Genomic DNA, 12,598 nt, shown 5'->3' with positions numbered 1-12,598 from the left:
AGTGGTGGAGTTCTTGCCTTGACTTCATTATTGCCACGAACTGTGTCGTAAAGCCTAATGAGCTAATAAATAATGAGCCCATAATTCAGGCGATCGTCAGATAAATTAGTTTTGTATCTTGACTTCACAACTTAAACTCGGAGAGTTAGCTAGTAAAGTCAGGTAGTGCGAAAAATTGGCATTGTTATCCGCGGCAAAATTGGTTTAAGTTCGGGGACTGTTCAGAGCCTGGTAATTTATAAATTTTGGTTATATTTTATTTTTTGTGCTTGTCTTTGAAGGCGTCGTTTCGCTAGTTTTATAGACTTTTAATTGAAAGGGGCCTGGCACGGCATTCACACCACAGCTAAATAGATTATGAAACTGCTGTCGTCCCTCCTCGCATCAAGGACAGAGCTGGCAAAAATTTGGGAGAAGATGCCGAAGGTTATTGTCAGAAATGGGGCTGTATGACATCACGCACTGATCTTTCAACAGCAAATGCTTGCCGTTTCCATTTAGTCCCCGCTGGTTCCCAGACAGTTTATCGAACGCCGTTTTATCGAAAAAATGCCCGTTTTATCGAACGCCGTTTTATCGAATGCCGTTTTATCGAACCACCTACGTCCGTTTTATCGAAAGTGCGGTTTTGCGGCTTGCATTGTAATTTTCGGGGTTTATTTTGTTTAACTGGCCATCGCATTAACCTAACCTGCAGTAACCTTCCTCCTACATTGTCTCTGCCGTGCATTACATAAAAAACCTATCTATATATGTTGACGCGCCTTTACAGTGTTTTCGATAACCTTTGTTTTATTAAATTATTTTTATTTTTTGAGTCTTTATTGATTTCACTCAAGCATGTATGACCCCCTTGTTTATATTACAGAATTTGCCCCTACAGTACCAACCCGAACCCCGTGCGCAATATTCCTTAGATGTGTATCGGCGTGTTTAGATTAGTGTTGAAAAATATATCCCTTGCGCCATGGTTCATCATTACGTGATCCAGAGTCTTGTACCCCACAGTTGTTCTAGTCACGTGGTTTACCCGCGACTCCTACTCGGACCTTGGGGTCACACTGTTTGCATCTGGAGAAATGTTGGGCCAAGAACTTCTGAAAGATTAGTGCTATGTGACTGGAACAGGGGGGTTCCGACAGTGATATAGTGAGACCCCAACAGAGGTGGTGGAGTCTAGGAGAATCGTCACAAGGGAACCTGTCAGAGCCAACTCGTCATAGGTGAACTCGTCAAGTAGGACAAGTCGTCAGAGGTCATCTTGCACTAGGGAAACTCGTAAGCTAGTACAGCTGGACAATTGCCCATCCCATCACAATTTACGTTTTTTGTTAATCATGCTCAAATAAAAAAAATACAGGATTTCGTATACTTTTCTACTTTTGCGTCAACACTCTTAGCCCCTCTTTTGATTCACCAACCTTACGTTTTCGTGGTGGCCTTGGAGGAACACACCCGACCAGGCAGCGCATTTTGTTGGTTTTTTGTGTGCCTTGTTCAGGTATAATCGCACGGGCCATAGTATTGCTCGTTCTCATTTTTTTAATTTTTCCATTTTTATTTAGAGGTAATCGGGTCACGACGCTGTATTTTGAGTAGACCTTCATGATTTCTCCATTTTCGGTGTTTACTATTTTGATCGTACTGTTTTTATGCCTTCTGATAAAAAGGCAAGAGCATGCACCCCAGCAGACATGCTGGGGTGCAACCAGAGGGAGATGAAAACGAACCAACCTGCAGTACGGTGACAATTTTGTACCTCACGTTTTTCTCGTTAGTTCATGCAAGGCAACGAGAACAGTAGTACAAGGCTTGGTAACCTCTTAGCAACTGAACTCAGATCCCATTAAGAATTAGGAATGCAGAAATCGGGAGAGACTTTTGCTAGCGTTCCAGTTAGGTTTTTGACATTGGACCCTCAAGCGCCAAGAAGTGCCTTACTTATGTACAACATACGCGGCGAAATAATTAGATTATGTGTCGACACAAAAGCGGTTTATACAAAAAGGTATGAAGCATATCGAGGCATTTTAATCAATACGCCACAATGCCGTGATATGCTTCGGATCAGAGGGGATAGAGACACAAGGAGATTCGTTATGGCAGTACCAGTTGCGCAATGAACACAGCAAAAACTTCTGGTGACATATTTCGCGCATCACAAAAACAAAAAAAAACACGCAGGAAATAAAAGTCAACTAGAAGACAGACTATAAATGTTTTTAAATAGGCCTGCTGTGGAGACAAGATTTGCAAATTACATAGCGAGGAGGAAATTAAAAAAACGTACTGCAAATTCTGTTACTCGGAAAGGCCGAGAAAAACACTTTCGATAAAACGGCTTCGATAAAACGGCGTTCGATAAAACGGTGTTCGATAAAACGACTTCTATAAAACGGCGTTCGATAAAACGGCGTTCGATAAACTGTCCGGATCCCTTCCCCGCTTACAAATACACGGGAGTTCTGCCCTGAAGCCTTTTATGTCCATGTGAAGGTAATGAAGGCGGCATCCCTCTCCTTGCAACTTTACCTTGGGCTTATTCGTGTATTTCATTATGCTATGAAGTCGAGAGCATGACGGGAATCCCCTCTGACCGGGAGGGTACACTCGAAACAAAAAAAATCAGGGAAGCTTGCACTCACGCGCAAGACTTGGTGGCGAAGCTGTTGTAGGTGAGCACTGCCGACCAAATAGTTAAGTTTCAGTGTCATTGCTCATTTGCATAGTTGCGGTGCTAGTAATCGTCGTCATATGCGTCGAAGAGGCCGTCGTCTTCTTCGCGGCAAGTGGTGGATGCAAAGTCATCCTCAGCATTGAAGACTTCCACCAACTCTTCGTCATCGACTAGAGGTAGTGGTGGCGGGATCTGCAAGTCGTTTCGGGAAGGAGTGGCACACTCGTAGCCATGTCTCCAATTATCCATAATGGCTTCTAGAGAGTGCGGCGGCCGCGGTGACCTCTCCCAAGCGGGGTGTCATTTCATATTTAGCATTTAGCGCTGGAGTTTTTTTATTTTATTTTTACATGCGCGGTAGCGCTTGACGACAGCCCTCGAGATTTTTTTTTTTTTCTAAATCCACTGCGGTCGCCACGAGGCCCGCGCTCACGAGCGCTCACCATTTTCTCTTTCCTCGGGATTTTTGCCAGTTTTTTTTTTGTTTTTGTTTTTGTTTCTTGCTGAAGCCACTGCGCGCGTCCTCGGCGGTCGCCTCGAGGCACGCGCTAGCGAGCGCTTGGCATTTTCTTGGTATTTTTTCCTGCAACGGCGAACTTACGGCCAGTAACAACAGCTCCGCTGTTAAAAAAAAGAGACGCCGACCACTCGAAACAGGACTGGTTTAAGACAGTCCTGTTTGGACTGGCTCAAACCGGTCTGTTAAGCCGACGCAAAAGGATCTCGGAACTGGACAGTAGTGGCTAGGGGCGAGACTTCTGGGGAAAGCCTCGGACGCATTGACAAAACCTTCCCTCAGCTCAGCCATCAAGATGTGCACTGCGAACTCGGATATTCAGTTATTCACGGAATTGTTGGGGTATTGGGGATCGAGCTCATCATACTACACAAAATGAACCAGAAACATCACACTTCGGAACATAGGGCATGTCCCCGTATTTTCCACAGAGGGCATGCTGGTTACGGTTAGTCAAGTAGAGAGAAAGCATGGCTTTGAGAATCCGCGAACTGCAGCAACGTGTATGAATTGCGTTACAAGTCTTCTTTTTTTTTTTTTTCATTCTGAACAAGTTTTTTCCTCATTAACAGTGAGGGTCTATTTTGCCCCACTTTATGGCCGTACGCAGATACAGTCTTATATAATTATTTGAAGCTGTACCCCTTGTGTTACTAAGCAATGAAGGTTGCGGACTAAAGCTAGTTGCCGCGTTATGTTGAGCTCATCATCCACCCCTAGAATTCTGACGGAGCATTTCATCGGCTTTTTTTTTAACAGATAGGTTTTTCTGCGATAAAACAAAAAAAAATTAAACCCAGTTCAACCAGTGTGAAATGTGGTGAAACAGCAAAGCTGTAATTCTCTTGTGTAGGCCAGAACGTCCCCCGGCACTCGCCCGAGAACGGCAGCGCCGTCGCCGCGCAAGTTCTACGGTTCGTGCAAGGGAATAGGCAGCTAAACGTCAGCGGCGGGTGGCTCCCTCCCCTCTGCCTCCCCTAGCGGGAGAGCGAGTAACATGCTGATGATGATGATGATTAAAGGCCTCCCCTTTGAATCGGGTGACGGCGTGCGCCATCTAGCCTATCTTAGTTGTTTGCATTTAAATTTAGTCCCTCAACTCGGATTTCTTTTTAATTATGCCCTGCCGCTACCCCTGGATGGGATGTTATTTTATCGACTTCCCTGCTTTTTTTCCACCAATACTCTAGCCGCTGCTTAGTAATACCAGAGTCCTTCAATGCTTTTCATTGAAGGACTCTGGTAATACCTACTGCTGACCAGTTAATGCTTCCATCAATTGCGAAGCCCAGTGCCTCAGGAAGTAGGACTTTCTCCCCAATTCTATCCGGCTGAATCTTTTGGCATCCTATTACTATGCGTCGATTGTTTCTTTATCCCTGCCACATACAACACATGTCTCATCCTGTGACGAATATTTGCTCATGTAAGTTCGAGTTCTCATGCAGCCAGCCCGCGCCTCAAAGAGCAACGCACTACCTTTATTGTTGTCATAAAAGTTCTCTTTCCGGATCTCTTTTTTGCTTGCTTTGTAGATTCCCAGCGATTCCTTCTTTTCCATCCTCTCTTTCCACATGAGCGTCTCTGTTTCCTTCACTTGCTTTTTAACTGCCCCCCCCCCCCCTTGTTTATTTGCCGCGGTCAAGTTATATTTAGTCGCCAGCTTTCGCGTCCTCCTCCGCCATTGGGTGTCCACACTTTTAAGGTACACGTACCTGTGCACTCTGGCTGCCCAGTTCTTCTCATTTAAATGTCTAAGCCGCTCCTCAAAACGTATTTTACTTTGCGCTTCCCTCGCCTCAAATGAAGCCCAACCCATATCGCCTTGTACCGCCTCATTTGTAGTCTTACTGTGAGCTCCCAGTGCCAATCTGCCGACTGCCTTTTGGTTAACCTCCAGTCCCGACCGGATCTCGGACTTTAAGCATAATACGGCATTAGAGAACGTGAGCGCCGGCACCATTACCCCTTTTCAGATGCCTCGCACTACCTCGTACTTATTGTATCCCCAAAGTGCTCTGTTTCATTACTGCTGCATTTCGTCTCCCTTTCAGTTTGAGGTGTTCTTCATGGGCATTCAGGTAGCCTTTTCCTTCATTAAGCCAGATCCCCAAGTATTTGTACTTATTTACTACTGGTGTGGCTTCCTGTTGAATTCTTATTGGCGCTGTATGAGCTTCCTCGTTGAACACCATGACTCCAGATTTCTGTGGGTTAAAATGTAGGCCTAGGTAAGTTGCCTCATCACCACAAATGTCGGCCAGTTTTTGAAGGTCTTCTGCATTATCTGCCAGCAACACTATATCGTCCGCGTACATCAATCCCGGAATCCGTTGCTCCACCAACTCTCCACTGCTTCGGTACGACAAGTCAAAGCCTAATCCACTCTCCTCCAATCGTCTTTCCATTCCTCTAATGTAAAGTGTGAACAGCAATGGCGAAAGGGGGCACCCCTGTTTTAGACCTCTTCGAATGTACACAGGTTCTGTGCCTGTACGCCCTTCCCATGTAATATGCGCCTTGTTATCCACATATATTGCCCTTAGCAGCCCCACAAATTCTGACCCAATCCCCTCTTCTTCCAGTATAAGCCACAGCAATCCCCTATCTACGTTGTCGTAGGCTCCCTTTATGTCCAGAAACAGTAGCCATGTTGGTCTGCCCTGTGCTGCCGAAATTTCGATGGTCTGGGTTATTACCCAGACCTGGCCTAAATCCATTTTGCAGTTCCCCTAAAATACCGTTACTTTTCACCCACTTCAACAACTCGGTTTTGATGGCTTGTAGAGCTAATCTATAGAGCACTGACGTGACTGTAATCGGCCTGTAAGAGCTCGCCTTGTCCTTCTCTCCCTTGCCTTTATAGATCAACCTCATTCTGCTTTCGCGCCATTGCGTGGGAATCCTCTCGGATTTTATAGCGCGCTCAATGGCTCTATACAAGTGCGTCTTTCCCGCTGGTCCCAAGTGGTTGATAATCTCTATTGGGATACCATCCGGTCCTGTTGCCGTACTTTTGGGAACACCGTGTTCTGCCTTTTTTCCAGTCCAACAATTCGATATTAAATTTTTCATCTGTCGCTCTTCTATTGGCCCCATGTGTCCGAGTAGCCGATATCTCGTGTGTTTGGCCGAAAGTATTTGCTATGACTCCATGTAGGTATTTTAATGCGCTGTCCCCCAGGAGAACGTTACCGTCCCCATCCTGTATCTGAGTCTGCACCTCTTTAGTCGTCGTTCCCAATGCTTTTAAATGATTCCAGAATTTTTGGGGGGCGCTCTTATCCTTCTTGCGTATACCTGATACCCATTTCTCACTCGCAGTTTTAATCTTTGCTTGTACTAGTTTTTGCACCTCAAATTTCTTTTCTCAGTACCGGCTCCACCGTAACTGCACCTCTTCATCCTGATATCCCATTTGTTTTGCCTTTCTGTGCAATCTAGAAGTCCGTTGTCGCTCTTCAATAGCCAGTTTAATTTCCTTATCCCACCAGCTTCGTGGTTTCCTTTTACCCCTCCAGCGGTTTTGTTTCCTTACTTTGTATATTTCCTTCTGTATACAACTCACAACCTCGTCATATTCCCACACCTTCGTGGGCTGAGCCTCTAATTCTCTTTCGATGCTATTGACGATGTCTGCTATCTGCTTTTCGCTTAATTTCGGGAGCCCAACCTCCGGTGTTTCCTGCCTAGCCACTCCCCTGTCAAATTTCAGAATTATACGCTTGTGGTCGCTTCCCAGGCTGTTTTCTCCTTCTTCATCTATCGTCATTTGGTTCAACCGCTCGTACGTGTGCTCTGAGACCAGGCCGTAGTCTATGCAAGACTGTATATTGCCGCTTTGCTACGTTATCTGCACGTCGCATTTATGCCCCCGGTTAACTATTACCAGTTGCTGTTCTTCACACATATCTAGAATTATTGCGCCGTTATAGTCCGTATATCCTTCTAGATCCTCAATGTGGGCATTTAAGTCTCCTACTAATATCACCTCACCGGATTCTTTGAATTTCTTTATGTCCTTCCTGAGGCAGTCCTGAGCTCCGGCGAGCTCCCGCGATGCGAGCGCCCTCACACGCCCGAGCGCGCTCCTCCTCTCCACTCACTCGCCGCTGATCCGCCCGCACCACCTGCTCCGGTTGCTAGGGGAGAGGAGGAGCACGCGCGCTCGCAGCTGTTGCTATGGGAGAGGGGGTGAGAGCGGAGAGATAACACCTGCGGGCGCGTGGACGCCGCACGGCGCCTGACATGGCTCGACTAAGAAATGCATTCGCATTTAAAAACAATTATTTCCACAGCCCGCAACACACGCCTGCGGACGCCACAACGCAACCCGCGGAACGCAAGCGAGCACACGGCAGGGAGGGACGGATCACACGCTTATCTCAAAGGTGCTTTCCTACGGCGACGATGATGGGAAAAGCGAGGAACGTCATGGCTTTGCCGTGAGGACACATGCACACAAAACGCGATCTTCGGAGGCGTGGGCATCCTCAGGGATACGGATGGGGGAAACAACCTCCCTATGGTGCCCTTGATGAGGTGACGTTGGAGTTGGGGTGATGTCGGTGTAAGGAGTCTCGGGTGCCGAAAAGTACTGCCGTTGGAGGGGTCATACTCTGGCACTGCATCTGCCGTAGTTGTACACGGGATGCATGTGGCGTGAAATGGGTGCCTCTTTGGTATTGGTCCTGATGTGGAGAGGGGGGAGGGGTGTGAAGCGCGTTATTGGGGTTGGGCGTGGGGTGGGAGCCACTTGTAAAACGAGGGTGCGTCCTCAGGTTGGTAGAAGAACCGCAGCAGGGTTTATAAAAGGCTATTAAACAATTCATCTCATCCATGTCACCAATAAAATAACAGAAAAATTGGCGGAGTATAACAAGCCCATTTGCATGGCATTTGTATTCAAAGGCGCGTTTGATTCAGTACGCACCGCAGTAGTATTGGAAGGATTAAGAGACTACGGAATAGAAGAGACTTACATAAAATTCTTGTATTACATACTAGCGGTAGCACCCGGCGATGTCCGCGTGGGTCACTATGATAAAGACAATAATGGGTATAACACTTGTTGAGTTATTTCTTAGATTTTATAAGTAGGTAGTTCACCGTGAAGTTGTACACAATTAGAAAATCCCGCCTACTGCCAATACATGGGCTCCTACCGGAGGCTTGTGTTAATGGGAAACGCCTGGAACTGGTGCTTTATTGTAACCCTCCCGAAACAAATTGTACCAAGATGGCGCGCTCAAACGACTGCATAACATAGAAAGTGTTATCTCAGTAGGTATGAACGATACTCATCAGTCATAGACTTATGATAAATAACACGGGCTGTTACGGGAGGTGCGTGGTTGCAGAAAGTCCCAAGAGATGGCGAGCGCTATGCGAACGTGGGGATATCGAACTGAATTCCACGTCCAGAGATGAGTAACTTTAAATGATCCCGCTGGGATCTTTATACGAGTGTTAGGACAAAATCCTGTAATTTGTTTTTCAACAACTGTACGGCCAGGATTTGCAAGCAAAAATGAATTGGATATGTCAACGGGATGTATAGTTATTGAGGAGTGTGTAAAAACGCGCAGTTTTCCTGAAATACTAATTGTCCCTAATAGGTGAGTGTTATGTGAAAACCTTCTAAAACAGCTGTACAAGTTGCCTATATCAACGAAAACCAGTTCAATATCTGAACTGGCCTGTGATAAAAAAATAAATATGTGAAAACAATTTCCAACGCCTTTCACTCTCTCCGTGGCGTAATTATTAAAAACATGAGCAGGATTGAGCTCGTACGCCATAATCGAATGTGCTCATAAAATTTTAAGCCGTTTGAACCAGCAGCTTGGCTAGGCGTTGTGGGAATCGTGGAGAACCGCGACCCGCGATCCCGAGCCGGCGCGCGCTTCGGGAGAGACTTGTGTGCTGAAACCGGTCTGGCGCTCCGCTGGATCGTCGGCGTCCCCCGAGAGATGGCACCACCGATATGTGCGGGCTAGGGTGCCTTGATGCTCGCGCGGGGACGCGCGCATCGAGGCACTCTAGTGCGGGCATAGGCGCGCGGGCGCGGGCGGCACGAACGTGTGCGCGCGGGAGTCGGGAGAGTCTCGTCGGAGACCCTGTCGGGACTGGTTCGGTGGAACATCGCGGCGGTGATGGATACATGTATCTCAGGTGGGAGCTTTGTTTGTCGCGTGCCGTGAGTGCCTGCCTCCCGTTCGCAGTCACGACCCGGACGGCGTGATTCGTGAACGCCGTCGAGCCTTGTGCTCGCATGCTTTGGGATTCCCCAAATAAACGGCTGTGCTTCGGCACTACTGTCTACTGTGTTCTCGTATCGGCGAACCTCGCTGGGCTGCTGTAGGCATGGGAGCCCGCGTGGTTGACACGCCGGGAGCTAGCGTGGGGGGCCTACCCCAGAGTGCTGGCAAGGTCCCCGAGTAACCCCTCACATATCCCACAGCGTTGACATCAGATGTTAGGCCTTTTCGGCTTCGTCAGGCGGGTCATTAAAAATGCAAAACAAAATGCATCTGCAAAGCAATGCGTCAGGACCTGCAGTCAGAAAGCTTGGCCATAATGTTAAAGATAAATATAAATACATCAAAAGTAAGGCTGAATAGACATGCTGGAAGTACCATCTTCAGCCTAGGTAACGATATGCTGGAACAAGTGAATGAATATAACTACCTTGGACAGGGGGTCAATGCTGCATGATCCCAACCACAAGAAAATCCGGCGCATATTAGGTATCCGCTGGGGTACACTAGGCAAGCACTCCCAAATAATGAATGGTAGGGTACACGTCTACCACTAAAAAGAATAGTGTACAGCCAACGCGTACTATACCGGTGACGACATATGGGGCGGAAACTTGGATCCTTACTAAGCACCTTGAAAGAAAACCTGGGTCGGCCCAATGGGCCATGGAACGAAGGAAGATAGGGGTAACGCTTAGGAACAGAAATTGTCCGGGATGAGGGAACGAACTCTTGCGGAAGGTATCATAGTTCAAACTAAGAAAAAGGAGTGAGTTCGGACTGGCCGTGTTTAGTGCGACGAAATGACAACCGGTGGATCATGCACCAAACACGGACGAAAGCGAAGAACAGGTAGGACCACAGCGCAGACTAAGAACTAATATTTGTTGTTCACGCATCGAGGTTTATATGCCTTTCAGCTCAAACAACAAAACACACAAAAGGAAATAAGAGGTAAGAACACACTATTGATGCACAAATATGTGACATGCACTTTTGGTTTCATAGCGATCGAGCTAGCCTGAAGTATAAAGATCGCTTATCAATCTAGGAAGACGATCGGTCTCTAAGAAACCAATGGTGCATGTCACACAATTGTATATCAATAGTGTGTTCCATCTCCCTTACTTTAAGAGAAAGATCGTTCACTCGGTGGAGTGATGAATTAAGAAAATTCGGGAGCCAAGAATGGAATCGGGCAGCGCAGGACAGGAGCGATTGGAGGTCAGTAGGAGAGGACCTCGTCTACAGTGTACTTAGATAGGCTAATGATGATTATGATAATGAGGTGGGGGTCTTAACACCCTGGGGGCCGTTCGGTTGGTCGGGGTGCGCGCCAGGCGTTTGGAGAGGGTGTTGTGCAGCGCGATTCCGTTCCCCTGTGGGTACAAGCCCGCCACTTAACTCGAAAAAGTAAACGTAGTCATCCGAAAAGCCTGCAAGCAAGCTTTGGGATTACCCATGAGTACCTCCACCGCCCTCCTGCTCAGTCTCGGCCTTCACAACACGGCCGAAGAACGTGTTGTGGCCCACCTTGCAAGCCACAAACTGCGATTAGGCTTGTCCACTGCGGGGCGACTGCTGTTGGCAACATATAAATGGCAAGCTCAGGGGAAACAGCAACCGCAGACGCTTCCACCAGAAATCAAAAAGAATGTCTACGTCGCAAACATACCAAAAAATATGCACCCAGACCATCATGAGGGGCCAGAGCAGCGGCACTCGACAAGGGGTATTCCAAAAACTCAACAGCAGTGTACACTGACGCCGCCCCATGCCAGCGTTACCGAAAAGCAGCGGTTGCAGTGGTCACCTGAAGGGATCAACCACTCACCAGTCTCACAGTCAAAACCGGTTCCATCCAGGAAGTGGAAGTGGCGATTGCCTTGGCCATAACAGAAACGACCGCGATTACTATAATCACCGATTGTCAAGCGGCATGCAGCTGCTACGCGGCTGGTGCAGTTTCTTTAACAGCACTGCGCCTCCTGAGCAGAACCCCTCCCTCTCGCACGGTCAGAATCGTCTGGACCCCTGCATACTCCGATCTCCCGGGAAACGACACAGCCCCATGCATTGGCCCGCGCTCTCACCAACCGGGCCCCAGAGGAGGAGCACAGTCCAACACCGATTGAGACCTTCCAGGAAATAAATTATAGATTAGGTAGCAGGACCTTTCCCCCCGCCCAACGCAGTTTGTCTAAAATGCAGGAAAACACATTAAGACGAATTCAAACAAACACGCTCCCAAATCCAGTATGACTATTCCCCACCCAATACTCCCCACACAATACTCCCCAGAGCGTGCGTTTTGCGGTAATTCAGGCACACTCTACCACATCGTCTGGGAGTGCGACCGAAACCCCGACCTTCGCCTCATTCCCAACCCTTCCCGTGAGCAGTGGGAGAGCATGTTATCCAGCTCGAGCCTCGACGACCAGATGATCTTGGTTGACCGAACGGACAGAGGCAGGATTGCTCATGGAGTTCCGGGCTAGGAAGCCACCCCACAATTTATTTTTGCTCAGTAAAGTTTCTTCCTCCTCCTCCTTCTCCTCCTGTACGCATCCAACACCATCTACTGGTTCGCTTCGAAGGCTAGCTGGTTTGGCGAGAGCCGCGACAGTCGTGTGGCAAGTTTTCGATGTCCGGTTTACACTTTGAAGAAGCACAAGTGACACCCCCCCCCCCCCTCTCTCTCTACCAATGTGGCTGGTACCCGGCGGTGCCTCAGGGGAGGTTCCCGTTTGAACCCATTCCCATTCCAACCTTCCCGCTTGATCCCTCCCGCTTCAACCCGGCGCAAAACGACCTTCCCGTTTCGCCCTTTCCCATTTCGCCTGTTCCCATTTGAACCTATTCCCATTTCAACCTTCTCGTTTGTTCCACCCCGCTTCCACCCTGTACAAAACGACCTTCCCGTTTCACCTTTTCCCATTTAGCCCTTTCCCGGAATTAATGTACCAGTTCGACTCGGGTGACCCAGACCGAGGCGTGCGATTTTTGAAACCGAAAGTAAATACCCGTTCCACACGTACACGAAAAAATGACATTAGGTTGAAGTTGCGTCAAACGCATTCCACCGTAAAAAAGCGTTTGGGCTGGCGGAGCCAAAGTATCGAGACGCCCTATTAACTTGCAACC

This window comes from Haemaphysalis longicornis, unplaced genomic scaffold (assembly GCF_048455015.1).
Source record: "Haemaphysalis longicornis isolate Haplotype H1 unplaced genomic scaffold, Haemaphysalis longicornis Haplotype H1 scaffold_1, whole genome shotgun sequence".
Lineage (NCBI taxonomy): Eukaryota > Metazoa > Arthropoda > Arachnida > Ixodida > Ixodidae > Haemaphysalis > Haemaphysalis longicornis.
Note: the sequence above shows the minus strand (reverse complement) of the source record.